Here is a 22,331-nt window from a genome sequence, read left to right as displayed (position 1 = left end):
TGGGATTTTTTTCAAAATTTTTTTTTTCAGGCTTTATCATAGAATCATAGAATCATAGAATTGGCTGGGTTGGAAGGGACCTCAGAGATCATCGAGTCCAACCCTTGAACCACCGTTTCGGTTGCTAGACTATGGCACTGAGTGCCACATCCAGTCTCTTTTTAAATATCTCCAGGGATGGAGAATCCACTACTTCCCTGGGCAGCCCATTCCAATGCCGGATCACTCTTTCCGTAAAGAAATTCTTTCTAATATCTAACCTAGACTTCCCCTTGTCTTGTTGAAAGTCGTTTGGCAAAAGAGACCAACCCCCACCTGGCTACACCCTCCTTTCAGGTAGTTGTAGAGAGCGATGAGGTCTCCCCTGAGCTGCCTCTTCTTTAGGCTGAACAACCCCAGCTCTCTCAGCCTCTCCTCATAGGGTCTGTGCTCGAGTCCCTTCACCAGCCTGGTTGCCCTCCTTTGGACCTTTTAGTTTCAAATGATAATATTGGATCATTCAGATATGTTGCGACAGCCTAGGTCAGTATGTTTAATAAATTTTTTTAAATTTTCTTTTTCTTCATAATATATGTTGATAAACCTGGACCTATAATAGTGTATAAAACCAGAATTCATTTTTAGAATAATATCAGAATAAAAATAATATTTTAGAACTTTCTTTCAGAGATAATTTTTGAAATAAGAAAGATTCTTTCTAACTGAACAACAGCAAGACTTTAACATTGAGAAATTCTTCTCAAAAGAGGAATGCTGTATTTCGCAGAATGCTAAAGCAATATAAAGGTCTGCTTTGTAATCTGACTGCCTTGAAAACATTCTAAAACCTGTTTACTGGGAAAGGTGCACAGGAAAACCATACTGGTGATGCCATATGGAATAATTACAGTGACAGCCCTCAAAGGGGTAAAGCACTGCAATGTGTTTTGTACAGTCAGAGCAGTAAATTAATACCCCGAGGATTAGCTTGCCAAAGTCTGAAGTAATCAGTAGTACAATAAATGTATCACAAATGCTGAATTTTGCACAACTAAACTGACACTGTCCTTCTGCTGTACTGGATTGCTAACAAGAATGATCCATCTGCTAAGGAGGAGCTGAGGGAGGTCAGGCATTTGACCATATTCCAAGTGACCACATTAATACAGGTAACTGATCATGATATCACCATAGCATCTCATGTATTTATTTATCATTTTGTATGCCTCTTGTTGTAGACATGTTGAAGAAATGCCTCCCAAGCCTGTGAATGATAGGTAATGACACAATGACCCTGTTTGTCAGATAGTAGTTTTCCATATAAATACTGGCATTTTTCAGATTTTCACTCACTCTGTTTCATGATGATTTCAGGCAATGTTTCCAGTGAGTCTGAGAAAAGAACTTTGATCACCCTGTATTTTTTAACACATTGTAATAAAACATTTTAGAATCTGGCTATGTAAATCCTCACTTTTGCAATAAGCAACATGTTGAAATACATTTAAACAAGAATTCAGCATTGCTTAATTCATGACTAAAATTAAATTTGATTAAGTTAGTGTGGCTAACTTTTTGTATTTTTATTTTTATTGGTAGGAATGGTCCTTTTAAATTTGTAGAATTATCTTAATTACGGCTGATAAAATATTTTTAGTTAGTTAAGTAGATGGCTTTTTGAAATTTCATATGCTGTATAAGGATTTATGCTTTAACAGGACATTTTATTGCATTGTTAGAAGACTGAGTATCAGAGTCTATTTTAGTATGAAGCAAAAGTTTTTGCATTCCAAGAGAAATTTGCAGAATATAAGACGTATAAATAAACATCAGAGCTGGAGAGCCTATACTCTTGAAATGATCCAGATGATTCACTTTCTTTAAGTACTAAATGCATGTTCTTGTGCTGTGTACTGAATCAGCTGCAATAAATCCTGCATTTATTTTTATAATTACTATGCTTCAATGTTTTGATATAAAGCAATTTTTGCCTGGAGACCTTAATTTTGGGAATGTATTAATAGCAGTGAGATGAATACAGACACTCTGTCTGCTTTGTGATAAGGCTAAATTAATACCCAAAGGATTAACCTTCAGCATGGAGATGGAGTGTACTGATTACTATTTTATAAATTAGTATTAAATGCTCTTTTAAACATGATTTCACCAGCCAGGTTGCTGGGGCAGGGATGTAGTGGGGGGAGGGAAACACCAGAGCAACATGAATAAAAGGACTGATTCAAACTCGGCATCTTTTTAACCCCAGAAATATCTGCTTTAACAATTTCAATGAAGTGTTTTGTTTTGTTTTTTTCCCTCACTTGTTTCTTGTTTTTACCCTAATTTTCTGAAAGGACTTAGTTGCTATTCTGTAAAATTTATATTTTCCTTCATCAGTGCTATGTTAACAAAATAACTCAAATTCTGGTGCCATCCATACACTAACAAAGTGATATTCTGAAAAGCATCTCTTCTACAATACAGCATTCCAGTGTTTCAAATTGATCCTTAGTATTTTCACATAGAAGTTATTCAAAATACTTTGCCTATTAAACTGAAACATATTTCAGAAGTCAAAAAAGGCAATCTGATAGTTATAAGAATTTATTAACCCTGACTTAAATTAAAATTATTTTACCTCAGTGTGTTCTGTACTGTTTATATTAAGATTTTTCTGCAGTGGTCCAGATTTCCTGGTTATGACTGTCAAAAGTGAATGCATAGGCTTTCCCAGAAACAAACAGAAAGCACATAAGAAGAGGATTTGCTGGGGTGGTGATGGAGAAACACACAGATGAATAATCTTATGCCTTTACTACTCTAAATATAATTCACTTTTATCTTTATTTTTAAAGTTTTCTCACCTGACAAATATCCATATTTAAATGACTTTTTGTCTATTTGACACCCACCTCAGTTTGATTCTATGAAATATAGTAACTCTCATTGAAGAAAAGAAAAAAAGAAAACTATAAGAAATACTGTCAGAGAGGATAGTAATTTTTAAAGGAGCATGACAATAAAAATGTAGTAGAAAGTTAAAAACAGTAAGGTGTCTACTTTATATGGTCTTAGTTAGCTTTATATTACACTGGTACACACACATTCACTAAAAATCAATAATATTGCAAAAGAAACTAAGTGAGAAAACAATGAAACATAGTATTTCATAATAATTCAATCTGTTATATCATACAAGTTTCACCCTGTGTATTACCTTGAAAGTATTTTAAGGTTGAAAACTGCAGTGCTCAAGCATTAGGAAGTTGAGCGCAAAGGATTCTCTATGAATAAAATAACACTTTATCATATAATTAATGACTACCATAAGGCTTAGTAGAAAGTGAATCTATAAATCTCTTGGATAAAAATAGCATTCAATACATTTTCTTCATTCATTTCCCTTCTCTGTAATTAGGAACTTAAATCTCTCACTATGTACACACACCTACTATTGGCTGTTACAGTGAACCTAAAAAAACCAGAACCTTGTATTTTGAATAAACAGAGGAATTTGTAACAAAGGGAAATTTAAGACAGGTTAAACACTGAGGTTAGATTTGGTCCTTAGACAGGTAATAAGTGCAATGTGCAGTCCTCTCTGGAGAAGCTGGCTAGTAATCAAGACTTGAACAAGAGAAGCTACAGATTGCAATTACACCAACTGAGAAACTCCCCATGATTTCTGACTTGAAAGATTTTAGATTGCATGTCTGATGATGTTTAAGTGAGACCACAGTATACTGATCTGTGACACTTATTGAGAAGGTACCTGGTTTTACAAAGCGTAAATTAATTATAAGCTATACATTTAGCCTTCAAGTCTAAGCTCTTGAGAGCTTTTAAAGCTTTTTAAAAAATTTTGTGGAAGAATTTTCTTATTTGAAGTAAGTAAAGTGGGTACCAAACACCTGTGGATTTTTTTACCCTACCATTTATGAACAAAGCATAATGGTGCAATGGATAAAAGTACTTCAACACTGCAAAGACATGTCTAGAGTGTACTATAGATATACTGAAGCTTGCCTTGAAGTCACTGTTTCAGGTACACTAGCTAACTTCTGAGGCCAAAAACCCCACTTTGGCTAAAATGCCCACCATCAGCTCTGTTACTTCAGGACTGACAGACCCCAGAGCAAGGCAAAAGGAGAGGTTGATGCCTTTTTGCATGCTCTCTGGAGTCTCACAGTCATCTCAGAGTGTTTATTCCTCTTCAAGATCTGACATCCCTACAGTGCCAAGTGTGTCTGAGCTGAATTCTGTTGGAGATACATTTTTTCAGAAGCTAGACCAAAGGAATTTTGAATGTTTTCTAACTGCTTCTATGCAGTTGTTTCCAAGTTATTAAACAGGTACATCGATATTCATATGGTTTTTCATAAACTCAGTTACATGTTTTCTGCTTAACCTTAGTATTTTAAGGACACAAAAGATCTGATCATGACCTTTACAGTAATTTTGTTTTCGTGTATTAAAATATGCAAGTGATGGATTTGGATTTTTATTTTTCCATAAAATCTCATTTACCAGAAAAACACAGTGGGATTGGGATTTAATTTTTTTTTTAATATGGAAAATAAAATATTTCAAAGAGATCATTCTTAGTAAAATATCTAGTTGGTCTAAGAAAATTCAAAACCTCTCAAGTGAAAAAAAGTATAAAAAACATTCTTCCTCATTAAAATATGTCTTAAATTTGGGCTGTAGAGGGATGACTACCTTCAGATAAATTGGTCTATGTGTAACTGATCACTGAATTTGCTGTTTTTCTGTCTGAGGTTGGGCAACATGTAAATATTCCAGTACTTCTTTCTGTTCATGTGAGTATCATTGTACTGCACATGTTGTGTCAGTATCACAGTAGTCAATCTATTCCTGCAGCAAAAGCAAAAATTAAAAGTTTCTGTGTCCAGTAAACAAAACCAAACAAGATGAGATCACCAAGACCTCTTCTGTGGTTTTAGATAAAAATATCCCTACTGCAGTAGAATGCTTTACAATCAATTTTTTTTCAGGTTATCTGTATTTTGAAGCTACTGTAACAGAATAATATACAACACTTGTGCAATAGCTGAAAAACTCTGTATGATGTTCCCAATCTTTACAGATGATATATTTCCTTAAACACTAATGTCGGGGGCTATGCTTTAGGATGTCTATTATGATCTCCCTTTGTGAATATAGGTTATTCATCTTCATAACAAATGCTTTCTTGGAAAATAAACAGTACCCCATCCTTCTCTCCATGGCAAAACTCCACATATTGCCACAATCTTTCCTGATTTGCATAAATGTTACTGAGGAAGGAATTACATCTTGTACTAAAAAAAGAAAAAAGGAAGAAGAACAGGTCTGATCTCCAGAGCAGTACATTGAGGTTTCTGCAAAGGTGGTAAAAAACTGCTTGAAGAGCAGCAGCATTTTTACCTCACAAATGTATAATCTCCATGAAATATTAAGCTCAAACTAATTTGGAGATGGCAGAGTGGTGTATAAAACCTGAAAGATGCAAACAAAATTTACTGCCTAGATAGTGCAGTAATTGTACAGACTCTACTAAAACTTTATGATATTCTTTCAAAGATGAATAAAGTAATTTTACATTCCACTTATTTATTAGCTATTTGCATCAGTACAATGGTGAGTAGTACAGAAGTCTGAAGGAGAATAGTGTAGGTGAATCAATAATTCATGGCTCTGAATGACAGAATATAGCAGCCTCCTGAAATGTCAGCATGCAATGCAAAGCCTATTAGTGAAAGGTCCTCTTTTCAGAGAGAAGTTAAATAATTATTAGTCAGAACAACAGAGTACAAATCTAAATATTTAGCACAGAATTCTTGAAAATCTTTTTTATTAGTACATCTTACATAAATTCATGTTTCCAGTACAGTGTATGTTTATCTTTACGCCAGAGAATGAGGGGGTGAGCTGTGAATCATAATTCACAGCATCCTTGGAGCTAAACAGAAGTGTGGTCTGGATGGCTGGGTAGTGAGGTGGATTGGGAGCTGCTTGAACAAAAGAAGCCAGAGAGTTGCACTCAATGGGATGGAGTCTAGTTAGAGGTCTGTTTCTAGTGGACTCCCAGGATCAGTAATGGGACCAGTACTATTCAATATATTTATTGATGGCCTGGATGAGGAAACAGAGTGTACTATCAGCAAGTTTGCTGATTACACAAAACTTGGAGGAGTGGCTGACACCCCAGAAGGCTGGGCTGCCATTTAGAGGGACCTAAATTTAGAGTTGGGGGCAGGGAGAAATTTATTGTATTACAACAAGGGCAAGATTAAATCTTGCATCTGGGAAAGAACAACCCCAGGTACCAGTATAGGTTGGTGACTGACCTATTGGAGAGCAACACAGGGGAAAGGTACCTGGGGTCCTGGTGGATGGAGGGATGACCATGAGCCAACAACATGCCCTTGTGGCCAAGAAGGCCTGGGGTACATTAGAAGGGGCGTGGCTAGTAGGTCAAGAGAGGTTCTTCTCGCCCTCTGCTCTGTTCTGGTGAGGCCACATCTGGAATGTTGTGTCCAGTTCTGGGCCTCTAAGTTCAAGGACAGGGAACTGCTTGAAAGAGTCCAATGAAGAGTGACCAAGATGATTAAGGGAGTGGAACATCTCCCTTATGAGGAAAGACTAAAGGAGCTGGGTCTCTTCAGCTTGGAGAAGAAGCGAATGAGGGGCAACCTTATTAATGTTTATAAATATGTAAAGGGCAAGTGCCAGGAGGACAGAGCCATGTTTTTCTCAGGGGTAACTAACAATAGAACAAGGGGCAATGGTTATAACCTGGAGTATAGGCAGTTCCATATAAATATTAAGAAGAATTTTTTCACCGTGAGGGTGACAGAGCACTGGCATAGGCTGCCCAGGGAGGTTGTGGAATCTCCTTCCCTGAAGGCATTCAAAATGCATCTGGATTAATTCCTCTGTGACCTGCTGTAGGTGACCCTGCTCTGGCAGAGGGGTTGAACTAGATGATCTTTTGAGGTCCCTTCCAAACTCTAACTTTCTGATTCTATTATTTTAAGGTAATGTGACTTCTTTGTGTTATCATATGGAAATCAAAGTTGCTGATCATGAATTCCCCATTTCCACTTGCATTTTCAACTCGGATTCAGAAGACTTGGGTTTGATCTCTTACTTTCTTCTTACCTGTGCCCAAGAACAACCAAGTAAATTCAATTCTCATGCCCAAATGTGAGATGCAGTACTTACATGTAAGATGTACTTTTAAAAGTACATTTACTTCTGAAAGGACCATTAACCATAATATTTGTATATATAATGTATATATATTGTTACAGGTAGAGAGGCTAAATATCAGGACTTAGAATTTTGCAGGTGGAAGATCAAGGTAAGCTAGCACTTGACCATAACTCCATGAAAAAGAAATAATAGCCACATGCAGTGCCAGTATAAATCGACCTGCAAAGTGGACAAGAGCGAAAATGTGCAGCGGAATAAATGAAAAATAGGTATCTGATCAAGGTCTCTCCCTTCACAGTCACTCTGAAGTGTTCACATCACTAGGAATGAGATAGAAACAAATTTCTTCATGAGAAAAATTAACCACCTCCTTTATGGCGTACTCTTAAAGGTGTTGAGGTATAAGAGCACTACTTTGTTCCTCACTCTGGGTTTACATTTATAGTAAGCAAGCAAGGTACCGGGTGCCTTAACTCTTCTGGTCTTGCTCTGCATTTGTTCGTGTAGATCAAAATAAAGCCAATATCAATTCAAGTGAAAAAAAGTGCAAATTATATTAAATGCGTAATTTCTAACAAATAAATTTAAATAGCAATTAGATTGTAATGTGCAACAGCCTACTATTATATATTCCAAAAGTTCAGATTCCTTGGTATGTTCAGGCTGATGAAGCCATCTGTGGGGTTTATGGCTGCTTTGAGTCACCAAAGCAGTGCTTTGCAGATAAAACACCTCAGTATCTCTGCCCTGCTGCATGACATGTGCTGCTTATTGCACTTTTTTACTACTTGAATGTAATGATAAACATTTTTTCTGTGCAGCTTACACACTCATTTAGATCACAGCTGCTTTTGGCATACTGAATACATTCAGATACCCAGTTATTCCAGGATGAGTTTGACTGAATTTGATTTCTCAAATTGAGAATATTTAATTATTTTTTTTTAGTCCTGATTTTCATAGATTTTCAGTTTAAAAACTTCTGTCTTGAGTTTGATTTTTTTTTTCCTAAAAAAATTAATCTACACTACCTATGTGTAATTGCGTTATCCCCATAAATGCTATGGTAACCAATATAAAACATCTGGATCAAAAGCAATGGGCTGGAATTTCAGATACACAGCAAAAGACAGTGTTTGGAACACTTTCTAATAGCTGCTTAAGTGGTAGGAACACAGGAATTATGTAGGCAGAATAAGATACTTGATGTTACTTGCAGCACAGCAATTGTTATTTAAATTGCTATCCATTAACTCCCTGCAAAGGCTAAATAATAATTTAATTGATTTCTCATAAAGTACTAAAATATCACTGTGTGAACCAAATGCCAGTTTTGTGAATTACAGAACTCCAAGTAAATAGGAAATAAACAAGCATCCAGTGAAAAAAAAAAGATATAATTTTACTTTTTGTTCATGCAAATTCATCTGAATGTTTGGAGAATATGGATATTTGGGTGCTCCTGGTGAAAACACACTCTAGCTCCATACATTTATAGCCAGTGTCTTTTCCAACGTTAATATTTTCCAAGTACTGATTTTTTTTACCTTGAACCATAATATCCATTTCTTTTTTGTTCCTTTAGCTGAATTTATCAATTTCAGGGTTAGTGTTAAGTAAAGTTAACACCTTAGTTTAACTGCCATTGTGTACTGGGTTATTCTGAACTTTAATTAATATAATAGCCAAGGCAGATTGCCACTAACACCTCTGACCTAACTGTTTCCTCCAGTACAGGGAAGCCAAGAATGAGCCTTGGAACAGGGTACTGTCTTGTAGAGTACTAATTGTCACTGGCCAAAATTATCTCAGGACGATGCTCAGAAACAGTACAAATTTACAGGAAGCAGTTTATGGATATGTAGCCTTAGGCTATGTTTTACTAATATAGATGCATTTCTTGTGACTACCTCCATGCCATACTGAGGAGTGGAAGTGTCACTGTAAACACATCCACTAGCTGAAAAATGGATAGATAAGCCAGCACTGCCAGCTTTTGATGGACTCATCCCTGTAGATCACCAGAAATGTACTGAAGAGTAAATTTGTACTCTCAAATGGATTCCAAAGGCTTTCTGAACTCTCTGTGAGGACCAGGGAGGTGATCTTACCCCTATACTCAGCCTTGGTGAGGTTGCAGTTTGAGTACTATGTACAGTTTCGGGTGCCATAGTATAGGAAGGACATTGAGGTGCTGGATAGGGTGCAGAGAAGGGCAACCAGGCTGTTTAGGGGCCAGGAGAACACCTCTTACGAAGAGAGGCTGCAGAAGTTGAGGTTGTTCATCTTGGAGAAAAGGCAGTTGAGTGGAGAACTTACTGATCTCTACAGCTACCTGAAAGGAGAATTTAGTGAGGGTGGTGTTGGCCTCTTCTCCCTAGTGACTAGTGGTAAGACAAGAGGTAATGGGTTCAAGTTGTGCCAGGAGAGATTCAGATTAGATATTAGGAAAAATTTCTTCACTGAAAGAGTGGTGAAGCATTGGAAAAGGCTGCCTAGGTTTGTGGTGAAGTTACCATCCCTGGATGTATTTAAAAAAAGGGGTAGATCTGGTGCTTAAGGATCTGGTGGTGTAGGACTGATTGTTGGACTTGATTTTGAAGGTCCTTTCCAACAGTGATGATTCTATGAAAAACACACTTGTTACTAGTTAAAATAGTGATCTTAAGAATTTCATCATCATATATTCCTATGCCCATAAATATGTACATATATGTACACATTATATACACTTACGGCACCTCCACATTTAGTAGAAGCCTGTCTCAAACACAAGGATGCTGCATATCTTAGCTTTCTGTTGTTTTTCCTGCACAGCTATTTCACAGAGCAACAGTAGACAGAATAGTCTTCATATTATGGAAACTTATTCTTAGCTGACAAAGATAGCAGAGAGTCTTAGATATACAGCATTTCATTATCTAAATTGAATTTTGCTCTAAAGGTGTCACTCAAGCTATTATGACCCAGGAACTTTAAGCAATGGTGTGTTTTTCTTATAAGGATCCTTTAGTAAGTCTTAATGAATATATTTTTAAAGCATGTTTCACTGTGGAGTTGTATAGAGGTGCCATGGCTCTCTATTTCTTCACGAAAGTAAAATCAGCTTATTTCATAGTATTTCAGAATTTATCCATATTAATAGGAAAATTACCTAATATTTGCTTTTTCGTGTCATTTTCTTCATAAAGTCTTTACCAAAGTGAGCCTTCAAATTCTGAATTTTTCTCTATGAGCTACATGATATGAATTCCTCTCGATATGTTGATATGTTCTAACACTGTCTGCCCTGTAGGTCCATTCAGTGAAATCTGATAGATTTAATGATAAGGTTAAGTATAAAAGATGTGTTGAAGTCTAGATAACAAAACTATACCTTGAAAATACCTCTGTGTACCTCTGATACAGGACACTGTTTGTTATATTAATCCATACCAGTCATCCCTGGGATCTGGTCCCAAGTGGAACTACAGAGAACATCTGTTGCTATTGTTTTTATAGCTATAGTTAGCTCTCTAGTGTGAACCCTGATTAAACTAGAATGAAGCAACATTGATCTAAGCTAGTAGCAGGCTTTAGAAGTAACAAAACTAATTTAAATGTATTAAAAACTCTCTGACTCAAAATCTGTCCCTGTTTGAAATATTATGTGACTTTTTTTTTTTCAGAGGTATCAGGAGCAATCTGGGAGATGGAAACAGAAGTAGAGATAGTATGGAGTGTAACAGAGTAGGGAAGGTCAACTCACATGCTCAGGCATTTTTTAAATAATTGTTTTTAAATAACATGCGGTTTAATACGTCCTATAAAACCAATATAAACAAATGCTTTCTCTACCTCTCATTTTAGCCATTGCCAAACAGGTTTGGAGAGGCCTGTGCAAATTCAAACTGCACAAACTGGCACAACAGAACTGTACCTAACATGTGCCATAGCCCAGTCTGTGACTTTAATGTAGTGTTGATTGAGTATGTTGACTGAGTGAGTAAAGTTATCTTTAAACTCACAGTGAGCCAGCCTCGTATATTTTTCATATTCGGTATTGGAGCAAAGACAAACCTGTTCTAAACTGCATCCATCACAGGTGCCCCCAGGCTACAAAAATTCTAGCAAGGAATTATGCTGTAGTAGGAAATCCTCATGCCATCATCCAACCCCTTTCTTTTAGAAGTGCAACCTCTATTAAAAGCAAAGAATATTTGTGGTATCACTGGAGCTTATGAAATACTTTACGACGTCATACATATATATATATATATATATATATATATATATATATAAATAAATGATCTTGCTTGTATTTCATACAGGAACTATCCAGTAGTAAAACATGACAAAATAACTGTTTAGCAGTTTGTTGCATGAGAAAGGCACGGTCTGTTTTCTTATCAATTATGTTGTTCTGTGCGTTGTATAATTTCTGTTAGAAATATCAGGCAACTGAAATGTTCTCCTTTCATATAAAGATGTGGAGGCTTTGGCTGATAGGCACAGTCAAAACTATGTTTTTTCTATCAGTCACTGGATCTTGCAAATATGAATAAGTGAAGCCAGGACGTTCCTTCAAATGAAAGCCTTGCCTCCAGCAGGAAATACATAGTCTCTACTTATTCTAAAGTGTTACAGAATGAGGAAGAAATGTTTAACAGAGTAGAATCAGATCCATGACAGAGGTTTGTCTAAACTCCACCTTTATATCACTTAACTCTATCAAAATTTCAAATCATAGCATAATTAATAACCTGTCCAGGAAGTTTTTTTATTAATAGAACACAACGTAGACTTCATCTTAAGAAATGGAGACACCCACATTGCTGATGTCTAACAAAGAAAAGAAACCTGTTTATGTACTTGAGGAAGTCTGACCATATTATTTCAGGTCTCATTCAAGCAAATAATACAACAGTTTTCTTCCTAACACTGAGTCTGAATCTACCTTATTTTGGTTTAAAACATTTATCTTATGCCTTTTACATTCTTAAGAGACAGCTTATACTTGATTTGGGGTACTTTGCATTTTCTCCTTATTTCCAAAGGAGTGGTAGGCAGAAAAGAGCTTATGGAATAGAATGAAATCAAATAAATGCATTTTTCAGAAAAAAGGAAAATCTTTCTTCAAAGAAAACACAATTTTGTTCTTCTAGAATGAAATGTTACTTGCACAAGGAAGATAATGTAATAACACTTAAAAAACAAACAAGCAAACAAAAGATGTTATATTCAGGAGGTTTTCAGTTTAGAAAATAGTATTTCTAAAAGAAAAAAATTTTGCTGATGGGATCAAAATTCTTCCGACAAAGTAAGACTGAATGAAGACCCACTTTCTATCTCTGTCTCTAATCAGTTTTATTTCCTGTCTGCAAAATACTTTTTAGGCAGACATTTCTAGTTTTTAACTAATATCTTGCTGATTAAGAATGCATTGATAACATTGGAAATATTTTTCTGACTGAAATTTGATGTTTGTTTTTATTTAGATTAGTGTGTGGGGGTTTTGTTTGTTTTTTGGGATATTTTTTTGTTTGTTTGTTTGTCTAAATTTTCTGAAGAGAAAGAAATGCTCCATTATCTAGACTTTGAGGTAATTCCAGCCTTAGCAATATGTAAAAGTAGTCAGCCAAATTAGTCTCTAATTCTGTTTCAAATTCTGACTTTTAGGAATCTATAAGGATACCTTATTCTGCAAACACAGACTCAGTCCATCGTCCTCTCTTTTTTATTAATTTGGATTGATTCTTTCTGGACTACTGGGAAAACTCTAATGTCTAGTAATTAAAAAGCTATTACAAACAAACCAAAAAAAAATTGGAACCTTGCTAGGTATTTTTCCAGACTCAAAATTTTACTATGTAATGACTACCAATGTTGCAAAATAATTAACATGAAGAAAATTTGTTAAAGATTACTTCAACAGCAGAATTTGTTTGTCTTATATCCTGGTTGTTTTGGATTTCTCTTAATTAGTCTTAATAAGTATTTTTAAAAAGTTTTGTTTTGTTTTGTTTTTTTTTTTCAATTTGATTACCCAAAAATGCACAGCATCTAGAATTCCATATTTTTTAAAGAAAGAAATATTTGCTTTACCTGCTATCAAAGAGACTGTAGCTATCTTTTGAGTCTGCACAATATTCTTCTTCCTCAGAACACAGAAACTGAGGAATACCTGCCCTGGAATCAATTGACCTTCATAAAGTAAGGGATGTCAGAGAGACAGAGAGAAGCCAGCCATACTTAGGTAAAGACACAAGAACAGTGTCGAATGTTACAATATTAAATCTTCTATTTTTTTTGTTTGGCAAGTCACAGAAATAACTTGTAGGTGATAATTGTTTGAAAGCATCTGTAATCTGCTTCTTCTCTGTTTCCTAGAGGGACTGAAATGTATCTCTATTTTCTTAGAGAAAACTGAATGTATGTAACACTAAGTAAAAGCACAACATGGATGCAATTGTTGATTTATTTTTTTTACCATTTCAGAAAAGAATTTAAAATAACAGCAGTGATAATAAAAATAACAAACAATGCAATTTTACACATTGCAGTAAAAGAATACAATGACTGTAGATTTTTACCCCTGTATAAATTGGGGTATTCATAATATGTGAAAAGAGTATAGAAACCACTGTGAAGAATGTATTCATTTAGTATTCAATATTGAGTTATTTGGCTAATAAAGCCAAAGATATCTTCTCTTATGTAAAAGTATTGATACTTTAATCTAGGAAAAACAGTGTTTCTTGGAAATATTGGCATATATAGTTGCCTACATATATCTTACCTACCAGTGATCCAATACAATGGTTGTTTTTTTCTTCTCAGAAGAAAACCAGGCAACTAGAAGGAAATTCAAAAGACACACTGGATATGAGCTTTTTCATTACTTGTAACTTGATCTTGTACATGTTGAAGGTGAAAAAGCCAAGGAAATCAAATAAAAGTTGTTGTAGCACTAGAGCAGAGCTTTGCTGTAACTACTGTGATCTCAGCACATACACAGAACAAAGTTTGCAGGAGGAGGTAATATTTTTACATCAGCCAGTCTAGTTTTGAAGCAATTAAAGACAGGAGATCTTCAGTTGTGAAATAAAAGAAGAAGTTCCCAAAACTAAAGTCTAGTTGGAAATAATTGTCCATGTTTTGGTCACATAATAAGCATGTTGATGCATCATGTCAGATATGTAGTACTTAGGTTTCTCTGCTGTGTTTAGTGCTAATGACTGGAAATGAAAATTCACAGCCTTTCTCTCAGAATAGTTTATGCCGAGTCTGACAGTTAATCTAAGAAAATTAGCAAACAATAATGAGTTATGAGGGTATGAATTTACTGGTGGATGAGGAAAGACTGAATTTTCATATTCCTTATTTCTTTCCTTCCCATAAATACATCCAAAGACATCTGCTCTTCAGCAGAGACTTGGCTGTATCTGTGTTCAGCTTGTGAGCAATGTCTGGGTTTGGACTTTTGGATGCAGATTCTGCTCACCTATCATCTTTCAGCTGTTCACAGAGATCCTTAAGTTAGAAGTGCAGTTCCCTTGGACTCTACAATGTTTAATGGGAGAGAATCCCATGTTCTGCCTCCCTAACTGCAGTGCCTCTGGGGGTGCTCAGTTATCACTGGGGATGCAATAGAGGAAGAGGAATGATGTGTATTTTTGAAAGATTATCAAAAGACAACCCATGCAGTACCTCCTGTGACTACAGCAAGCCTATTCAGTGGAGAATAAACAGGTCATTTCAATTGAAATCAGAAATGTACAAAGGACTGTTCTCACCTTCAGGGAACTAACTGCAAAAATCAACACAAAACATGTTAAAGGACAAAAAAACTGGCTTTGATAGTTTTTGGAATCACATTGTGGTATCTGTATTTTTAATAGTAATTTGAAAATAATTAATTCCCTTAAATTAGAAGAATATTGTCATGTAAATATATAATTATTAGCAAGATGCTTGGCAGAACTTAAATTGCTACTATCTACATGAACTCAATAAAGCCAGCAGGCAAAGAAAGGTAATTAAATATCCTATTACTTAATTCATCAAAGATTTTTTTTTTTAAATTAACACATACAATAAAGGTTAGATCACACAGATGAAACAAAACCAAAAAATAGACAAAAACCTCTACCTAAAGATATTATTCTGTGTATTCTACTTATTACCTTCAAAGCTGGATACAGTCAGAGAAACTCAATTGCTTGTATTGCCACATGCCAGGCAAGACAAAAGCACTTTAGGATACATAAGAGCCAGGTATGAATCAATTATTAAGGCAAACAGAATGAGTAAAGTGAAGATTAAATTTAAATTTAAGGGGAAAAGCAAATGAATGTCATTGCACCAGATAAAGGAGAAAGCTAGGCATATAAAAATGTAAAGTACTTTCCTGGGTAAAGGAGATAAAGAGTACACACTTGAAGTGGAGATGAGCTGTATAACACAGCTAAATTTGGGATATAAGAGCAACTATTTGAGGACAGGTAAAGCGGCTAAATAGAAATATATGATATTTTAAAAAAGACCTGTATAAATAAATGAGTCATTCACTAAAAAAAATAAATGCAAAAACATGGGCTTAAATGAAATCTACTTTCCTGGCTAAACCTGGGATATACATATTAAAGGGTAATAAGGTATTTTTCAAGATGAACTGCAAGACAAAAAATGTTAACAAAAAACCCCTGACCTAACAGCAAGTTTAAATCCTGTTAGGTGCCATGAAAAATGCTTATAGCCTCTAGTTTTACCAGTCCTCTTGCATTTATGACACATCAGCAATTAGCTGAATGTGTTTGCCTTGCATTATAGCTTCATATGTAATATAAATTCACTTCAGAGGGCAGGAATTCAGCTGTAGTTCTACTATTTATTATTTAATAAATATTACTTCATTGCAAGGAATGGAGCAGATGTTAATATCTGCTTTTGATATAACAAATTATAGCTGCTCACAAAACCCAGATCTTATTCTTACCAAACTTTAATGACATTCAGATTCAGCATTGTATTTTAATACTCCTTCTGACAAGTGTTGGCTTTTAGTACATGAATAAACATAACCAGAGATATGTGGATTACGAATCTGCTAACACATATAATTTATTTAAAAACTATCGACTCTTAAAATAACTTTCAAAGGAAAAGCACTTGGAGCTACACTTGAGACAGCTATCAAAATCTATTTATGAAATTAGGAGTGAAGGCACATTATAGACTGAGGTTACAGCTTTGTAGGATAAATAGCTCTATGAACATTATGTAGGAGGTCATCTTGCCACAGATGGCAATTGGACTGTGAAATGATGGAACTTTTACAAAAACGCTGAGATGTCTTGAGTGGTATTAATGGAAGTTTAACTATGCAAGCAAAGAGTGGAAAATATAAAGGAGAGGAAATAAGACTGGGGGTATGTTTGTGGATGTGGCACACAATTGATTTTTAACTGAATGTGTGCATCAGCTGAAAGGGAAGGAAATAATAATGGTTCTGGCATTAAGTAATAGAGTCAAAGACACTTAAATAACCTTGTACCGCAAATGGATAAAGGCAGAGAAATTCAGAGGCCATTTGTTCCCAAATTCTGTCATTTAAAAGGTAAGAAAAGCATGACAGTTTTAGGAAAAAAAGTAGAAAAACTTCATTATTTGGATATGTAAAAGTCAAGGGTTGGCAGACTTTAGAGACAAGTGAGAGGGAGGGAGGAAAATTGGTGACACTTAGCACATAATGCCTCATTGCAAAAAATCTGTGAAGGAGGAAACATTACTAAAAGAAACACTCCTCCAGTGTTCTGAACAAATTGTGGATTTGTGGGGACAGAGATACCCTTTTTGAAAGTCTACAGATCAGCAAATCAGCCTTCAACTCTCTCTGAGTTTGTTACTGTTTTGCCAAGGTAGCAAACAGTGGATTTCTTCACTGTCACCACATTATTTGCAGAGGGCAAATTCATGCATATTGAGTTGTGGAATAAAAACTGATGAAAGAAGACCAGCCACTATAGTAGTTTACAGTGTGTGATTTGTTTCTTTACTATCAAATATGTGCCTGTGTATGCCCCATTTTGTTCAACTAAGACAAAATATTCTGTTGAGTAGAAGGCAGCCTGCTACCTGGGTCAAATGAAATCCAACTGAAGGAGGCAGGGATTGCTCCTTCCACTTCATAAGTGGCTTGGAGAGTCTTCTTAAGTTCAAGATGAGATGTGCAAGAAGTACAAAAGAGCAGAGGGAAAATGCAGAGTGAGCACAGTCTGCATTGGCAGGCACAGGGTTATCCTGGAGATAACCAGGGAACAGTGCACTAAGGTCTTGTCAAGGAAGGAAGAAAAGGTTTCCTTGTGGGGATCTAGATGAACATAGTGGGGAGATTTGCTCATTCACCTTTTTATTATTATATTAACCTAGAGATCTGTTCAGGAATTTTGTAATTCTGTTGCATTATCATTGTTCAAAGGCAAGGGAGACAAATTCACCCTAGGACTTTTTCCAATTGAACCTGACATCGTATAGCTCCTCATGACATTTTAGGGTAAGATTCTAATGAATATGAACTGGCATATGAGCTGAACTACTGATGTTGCCTTTATTTATATCCCACGCATCTGACAAGGGATTTTACGAGTGTCCATACATTCAAATGCTCCAAAATACTATTTTCCTGAGAAATATAAAACCAAAAGTCTGTAGTGAGAATCTGGTCATCAATCAATCTGAAGGTAATAGTCCCTGGTCACTCTGCTTATAGTTTCTGATTCCATACAGGTAATATCAGAGTTCTGTTTCTGTTCCAAAACTCTCATCTAGTTGACCATAGCAGATTGTCACTCGGACCACGAGGAGTGAGGCACCGGCACCAGTAAGTGCTGTGCCTTTAAACCTGCGCTAGTTTGAGGAGGACACGGGATTCTCGGAACCAGAGAAACCCGCGGGAGAGCGGAGAGACCCGAAAGGTGTCAGGAATCGGCAGCTATCGTGAGAGAGCCGAGAGGCTGAGGTGGCTGAGGGGCGTGCCGGGCAACCGTGGGAAGTTTAGATTCGGTGGTATCGGACGGTCCAGTCGGACCGCGAGGAGGGAGGCACCGGCACCGACATCGGGTTCCGCCTCCACAGAGGAGCGGAGGGTGCCATTGAGCTTGAGGGTAGGAGCGGGAGCTCCGCCTGCCAGGCTGGTCAGGACTGTTGGTGGGCTGCGAGCAGCCATCGGTGCTGGGCAGTTCCCGGGGCGGTTCGGCAAGCGGTAGCACTCGGCGTTTAGGGTTTCAACTGGTTGAGGTCGAACAAAGGGGTTGTGGTGGCTCATCTGGGCGTGTCCTGCCAGTTCGTGTGGTTACTCAGTCGCAGGTCCAGCGATGGTCCAGCCCCGCCAAAGGCTGTTGTCAAAATGAGATGTGGGGAGCCAGGCAGAGGTCCCACGCAAACATGTGGGTGTCCAGGCCCCCGGCTGCAGAGTGCCGGAGCCTGGTGCTTGAAGGGTGTCAGAGGCAACACTTGTATTAGATGTGAACAGGTGAACAATCTGCTCAGCATTGTGGCTGAGATGGAGAAGAAAGTCTAAAGACTAAGGACTGTAAGAGGGCGTGAAAGGGAGACTATGGAGCCAGACCCTCCCATCCCTGAGGGAAAGACAGCAGGTGTTGGTTCCATGGGAAGCAGGGGACCACCTACCCCCTTACCACCTGGAAGAAGAAGGGAACCTAAGAGACAGGGGAGAATGGAAACAAGTACCTCCTTGGAGAGATAGGTGAATCATCTCCCACCTTTCCTCATCTCCCCAGTCAAGTATGGAGCTTTGGAAATTGAGGGCTAGGAGAATGAGGGTGGAGGTGAAGGTTATATCTGGAATAGCAATAAGGACTTGCTGGAGGATTGCCAGTCTAATATGGATGTGGATGACAGGCAACCTGTACCAGAGTTCTCACTACTGTCAGGTAGACAGACCTTCCAGCCATGTAAGAACCTCTTCCACGAGGAAGAAGAGTTTTAGTTGTTAGAGACTTGCTTCTGAAGGGAACAGAGGGACCCATATGCTGGGTTGACCCTCATCATAAGGAAGTCTGTAGTCTTCCTGGAGCTTGAGTCACGGGTATCAGTGAGCAGCTCTGAGTCTGGTGCAGCTGTCAGACTATTACATACTATTGATCTTAAAGACAGGTGGGGAGGAGGGTGCATCCCATAGTCTTAGAGGAATGAAGAGAGACTTCAAGGCCTTGGGATCGTTGGTGGCAAGGTCTGGGGGGCAAGTTATTTTCTCTTCCTGCCTTCCAGTTGTGGGCAATGACATGGGATGCAATGGAAGGATACAGTCTATAAATACCTGGCTCAGAGACTGGTGCTATGGGCAGGGCTTTGGGTTCTTTGATCCTGGCTAGTTTTATAAGACAACAGGCCTGACAATAATATGTGGGAGAGGCTTATCTTCCAGGGGGAAAAGGGTTGTAAGACAAGAATTAGCAGGGCTCACTCACAGAGCTTTAAACTAGATTTGAAGGGGGATGGGGTTGTTGTTGGGTTTACACCAGGGGGCAGTGTTCTAGTGTTAATGAGACCAGAATGCGTCCTAGCCTCCTAGAGTTGAATCGGCATGCTCTCAGATAGTTTCCTGAATGCTTGTACACCAATACCTACAGAATAATAAATAAACAGAAGGAGTTAGAAATCTATGTGCTTGTGGCAATTGCAGAGACATGATGGGGCAGCTCACATGACTCACAAGGTTGTCCATGGATGTCTATGTGCTTTTTAGGAAAGACAGGTCAACAAGACTAGGTGGTAGAGTTATTCTTTACATGAGAGAGCAACTAGAATGTATTGAGTTCTGTCCAGGGGTGGATGAGGAGTGAGAGTGAGTTGAGAGTTTGTGGGTGTGAATTAAAAGGCAGGCTAGCATGGGTGGTACTATTGTGAGGTATCTATTACAGGCCACTCAATCAGAAAAAGAAAGCAGATGAGGCTTTATACAGGCAGCTGAAAGCAGCATCACAATTGCAGGACCTGGTTTTCATGCGGGATTTTAACTACCCAGGTATTTGCTGGAAGGCCACTCATCCAGCCATTCACAGTACAGGAGGTTCCTCCAGTGCGTTGCTGATAATTTCTTGGATGATATGGTGGATAAGCCAACTATGAAGGGAGCACCGCTGGGTCTTATATTCACTAACAAGGAGGGTCTGCTTGAAGTGGCTGAGGGCAGCCTTGGCTGCAGTGACCATGATGTGGTCCAGTTCAGGATCTTGTGCTGTATGAACAGTATACCAAGCAGGATCACAACTCTGGACTTCAGCAGGGCCAATTTTGGCCTTTTCAAGCAATTGCTAGGGTAAATCCCATGGGACAGGGTCTGAAAAGGTAAAGGAGCCCAAGATAGTAGGTTAACTTTCAAGGACTACCTCCTCCAAGCTCAAGATCAGCATCCCTACAAGTAGGAAATCAAGAAAGGGAGCCAGGAGATCCCCATGGTTAAAGAGAGAACTGCTGGGAAAACTCAAATGGAAGAATAAAATCTACGGATCATAAAGGAGGGACTGTCCACCTGGGAAGAATATCAGTCTGTTGTCAGAGGATGTAGGCAGGCAACTAGGAAACCTAAGACATCCCTGGAATTAAGCATTGCAAGAGAGGCCAAGGACAATAGAAAGGGCTTCTTCCAATACATTGCAAACAAAACTAATGCTAGAGGAAATATGGGCCCACTGCTGAAGAGGGTGGTAGCCCAGGTGACAGAGTTACAAAGAAGGTGGAATTAATGAATGCCTTCTTTATGTCTGTCTATACTGTTGGAGACTGTTCTCAGGAGCCCCAGACCCTGAGGCCTTTGGGGAAGTCAAGGTAAAGGAGTTTGCCTTGGTTGATAAAGATTGGGTTAGGGATCAGTTAAGTAATCTGGAAGTCCATAAATACATGAGTCCTGATGGCAAGCACTTGTGGTTGCTGAGGGAGCTGGTGGAAGTTAGGCCACTCTTTTATCTCTGGCAAGTTGTGGCAAACAGGAGAAGTGCCTGAGGACTGGAGGAAAGGAAATGCCACTCCAGTCCTCAAAATGAGTAAGTAGGACCTGGGTAATTACAGACTGGTCAGTGTCACCTCCATCCCTGGAAGCGTGATGGAACAAATTGACCTTGGCACTGTTTCTAGGTATATTAAGAGGGTCATTATGAGCACTCAACAAGGTTTTACCAAGGGGAAGTCATGTTTAACTAGCTTAATATCCTTTTATAATTACATAATCAGGTGGATAGATGATGGTAGTGCAGTGGATGTAGTTTATTTTGATTTCAGTAAAGCATTTAACACTGTCTTCCACAGCATCCTTGCAGCTAAACTAAGGAAATGTGGTCTCAGTGGTTAGGTAAGTGAGTTGGATTGTGAACTGCTTAAAGTAAAGAAGTCACAGAGTCAGAGAGTTTTGGTCAATGGTACAGAGTCAAGTTGGATGCCTGTATATAGTGAAGTTCCTCAGGGGTCGGTACTGGGACCAGTACTATTCAATATATTTATTGATGACTTGAATGATGAAACAGATGTCAGCAAGTTTGCTGATGACACAAAACTGGGAGGAGTGGCTGACACCCCAGAAGGCTGGGCTGCCATTCAGAGGGACCTAGACAGACTGGAGAGTTGAGCAGGAAGAAATTTAATGAACTGCAACAAGGGCAAGTGTAGAATCTTGCATCTAGGAAAGAACAACCCCAGGTACCAGTATAGATTGGTGACTGAGAGAGCAGCACAGGGGAAAGGGACCTGGGGGTGCTGGTGAATGGAAGGATGACCATGAGCCAACAATGTGCCCTTGAGGCCAAGAAGGCCAATGGCATCCTGGGGTTTGTTAGAAGGGGGGTGGTTAGTAGGTTGAGAGAGGTTCTCCTCCCCCTCTGCTCTAAACTGGTGGGGCCATATTTGGACTATTGTGTCCAGTTCTGGGCCTCTCAGTTCAAGGACAGAAAACTGCTTAAAAGAGTCCAACTCAGAAACTCCAAGATGATTAAGGCAGAGAAGCATCTGCCTTATGAGGAAAGGCTGAGGGAGCTGGGCCTCTTCAGCTTGGAGAAGAGGAGACTGAGAGGCAACCTCAGTAATGGTTATAAATATGTAAGGGCAAGTGTCAGGAGGATGAAGCCAGGCTCTTCAAAGTG

The sequence above is a fragment of the Calypte anna genome, chromosome 1 (assembly GCF_003957555.1).
Source record: "Calypte anna isolate BGI_N300 chromosome 1, bCalAnn1_v1.p, whole genome shotgun sequence".
Lineage (NCBI taxonomy): Eukaryota > Metazoa > Chordata > Aves > Apodiformes > Trochilidae > Calypte > Calypte anna.
The sequence above is the reverse complement of the archived record's forward strand: the minus strand, read 5'-3'. Positions refer to the sequence as shown.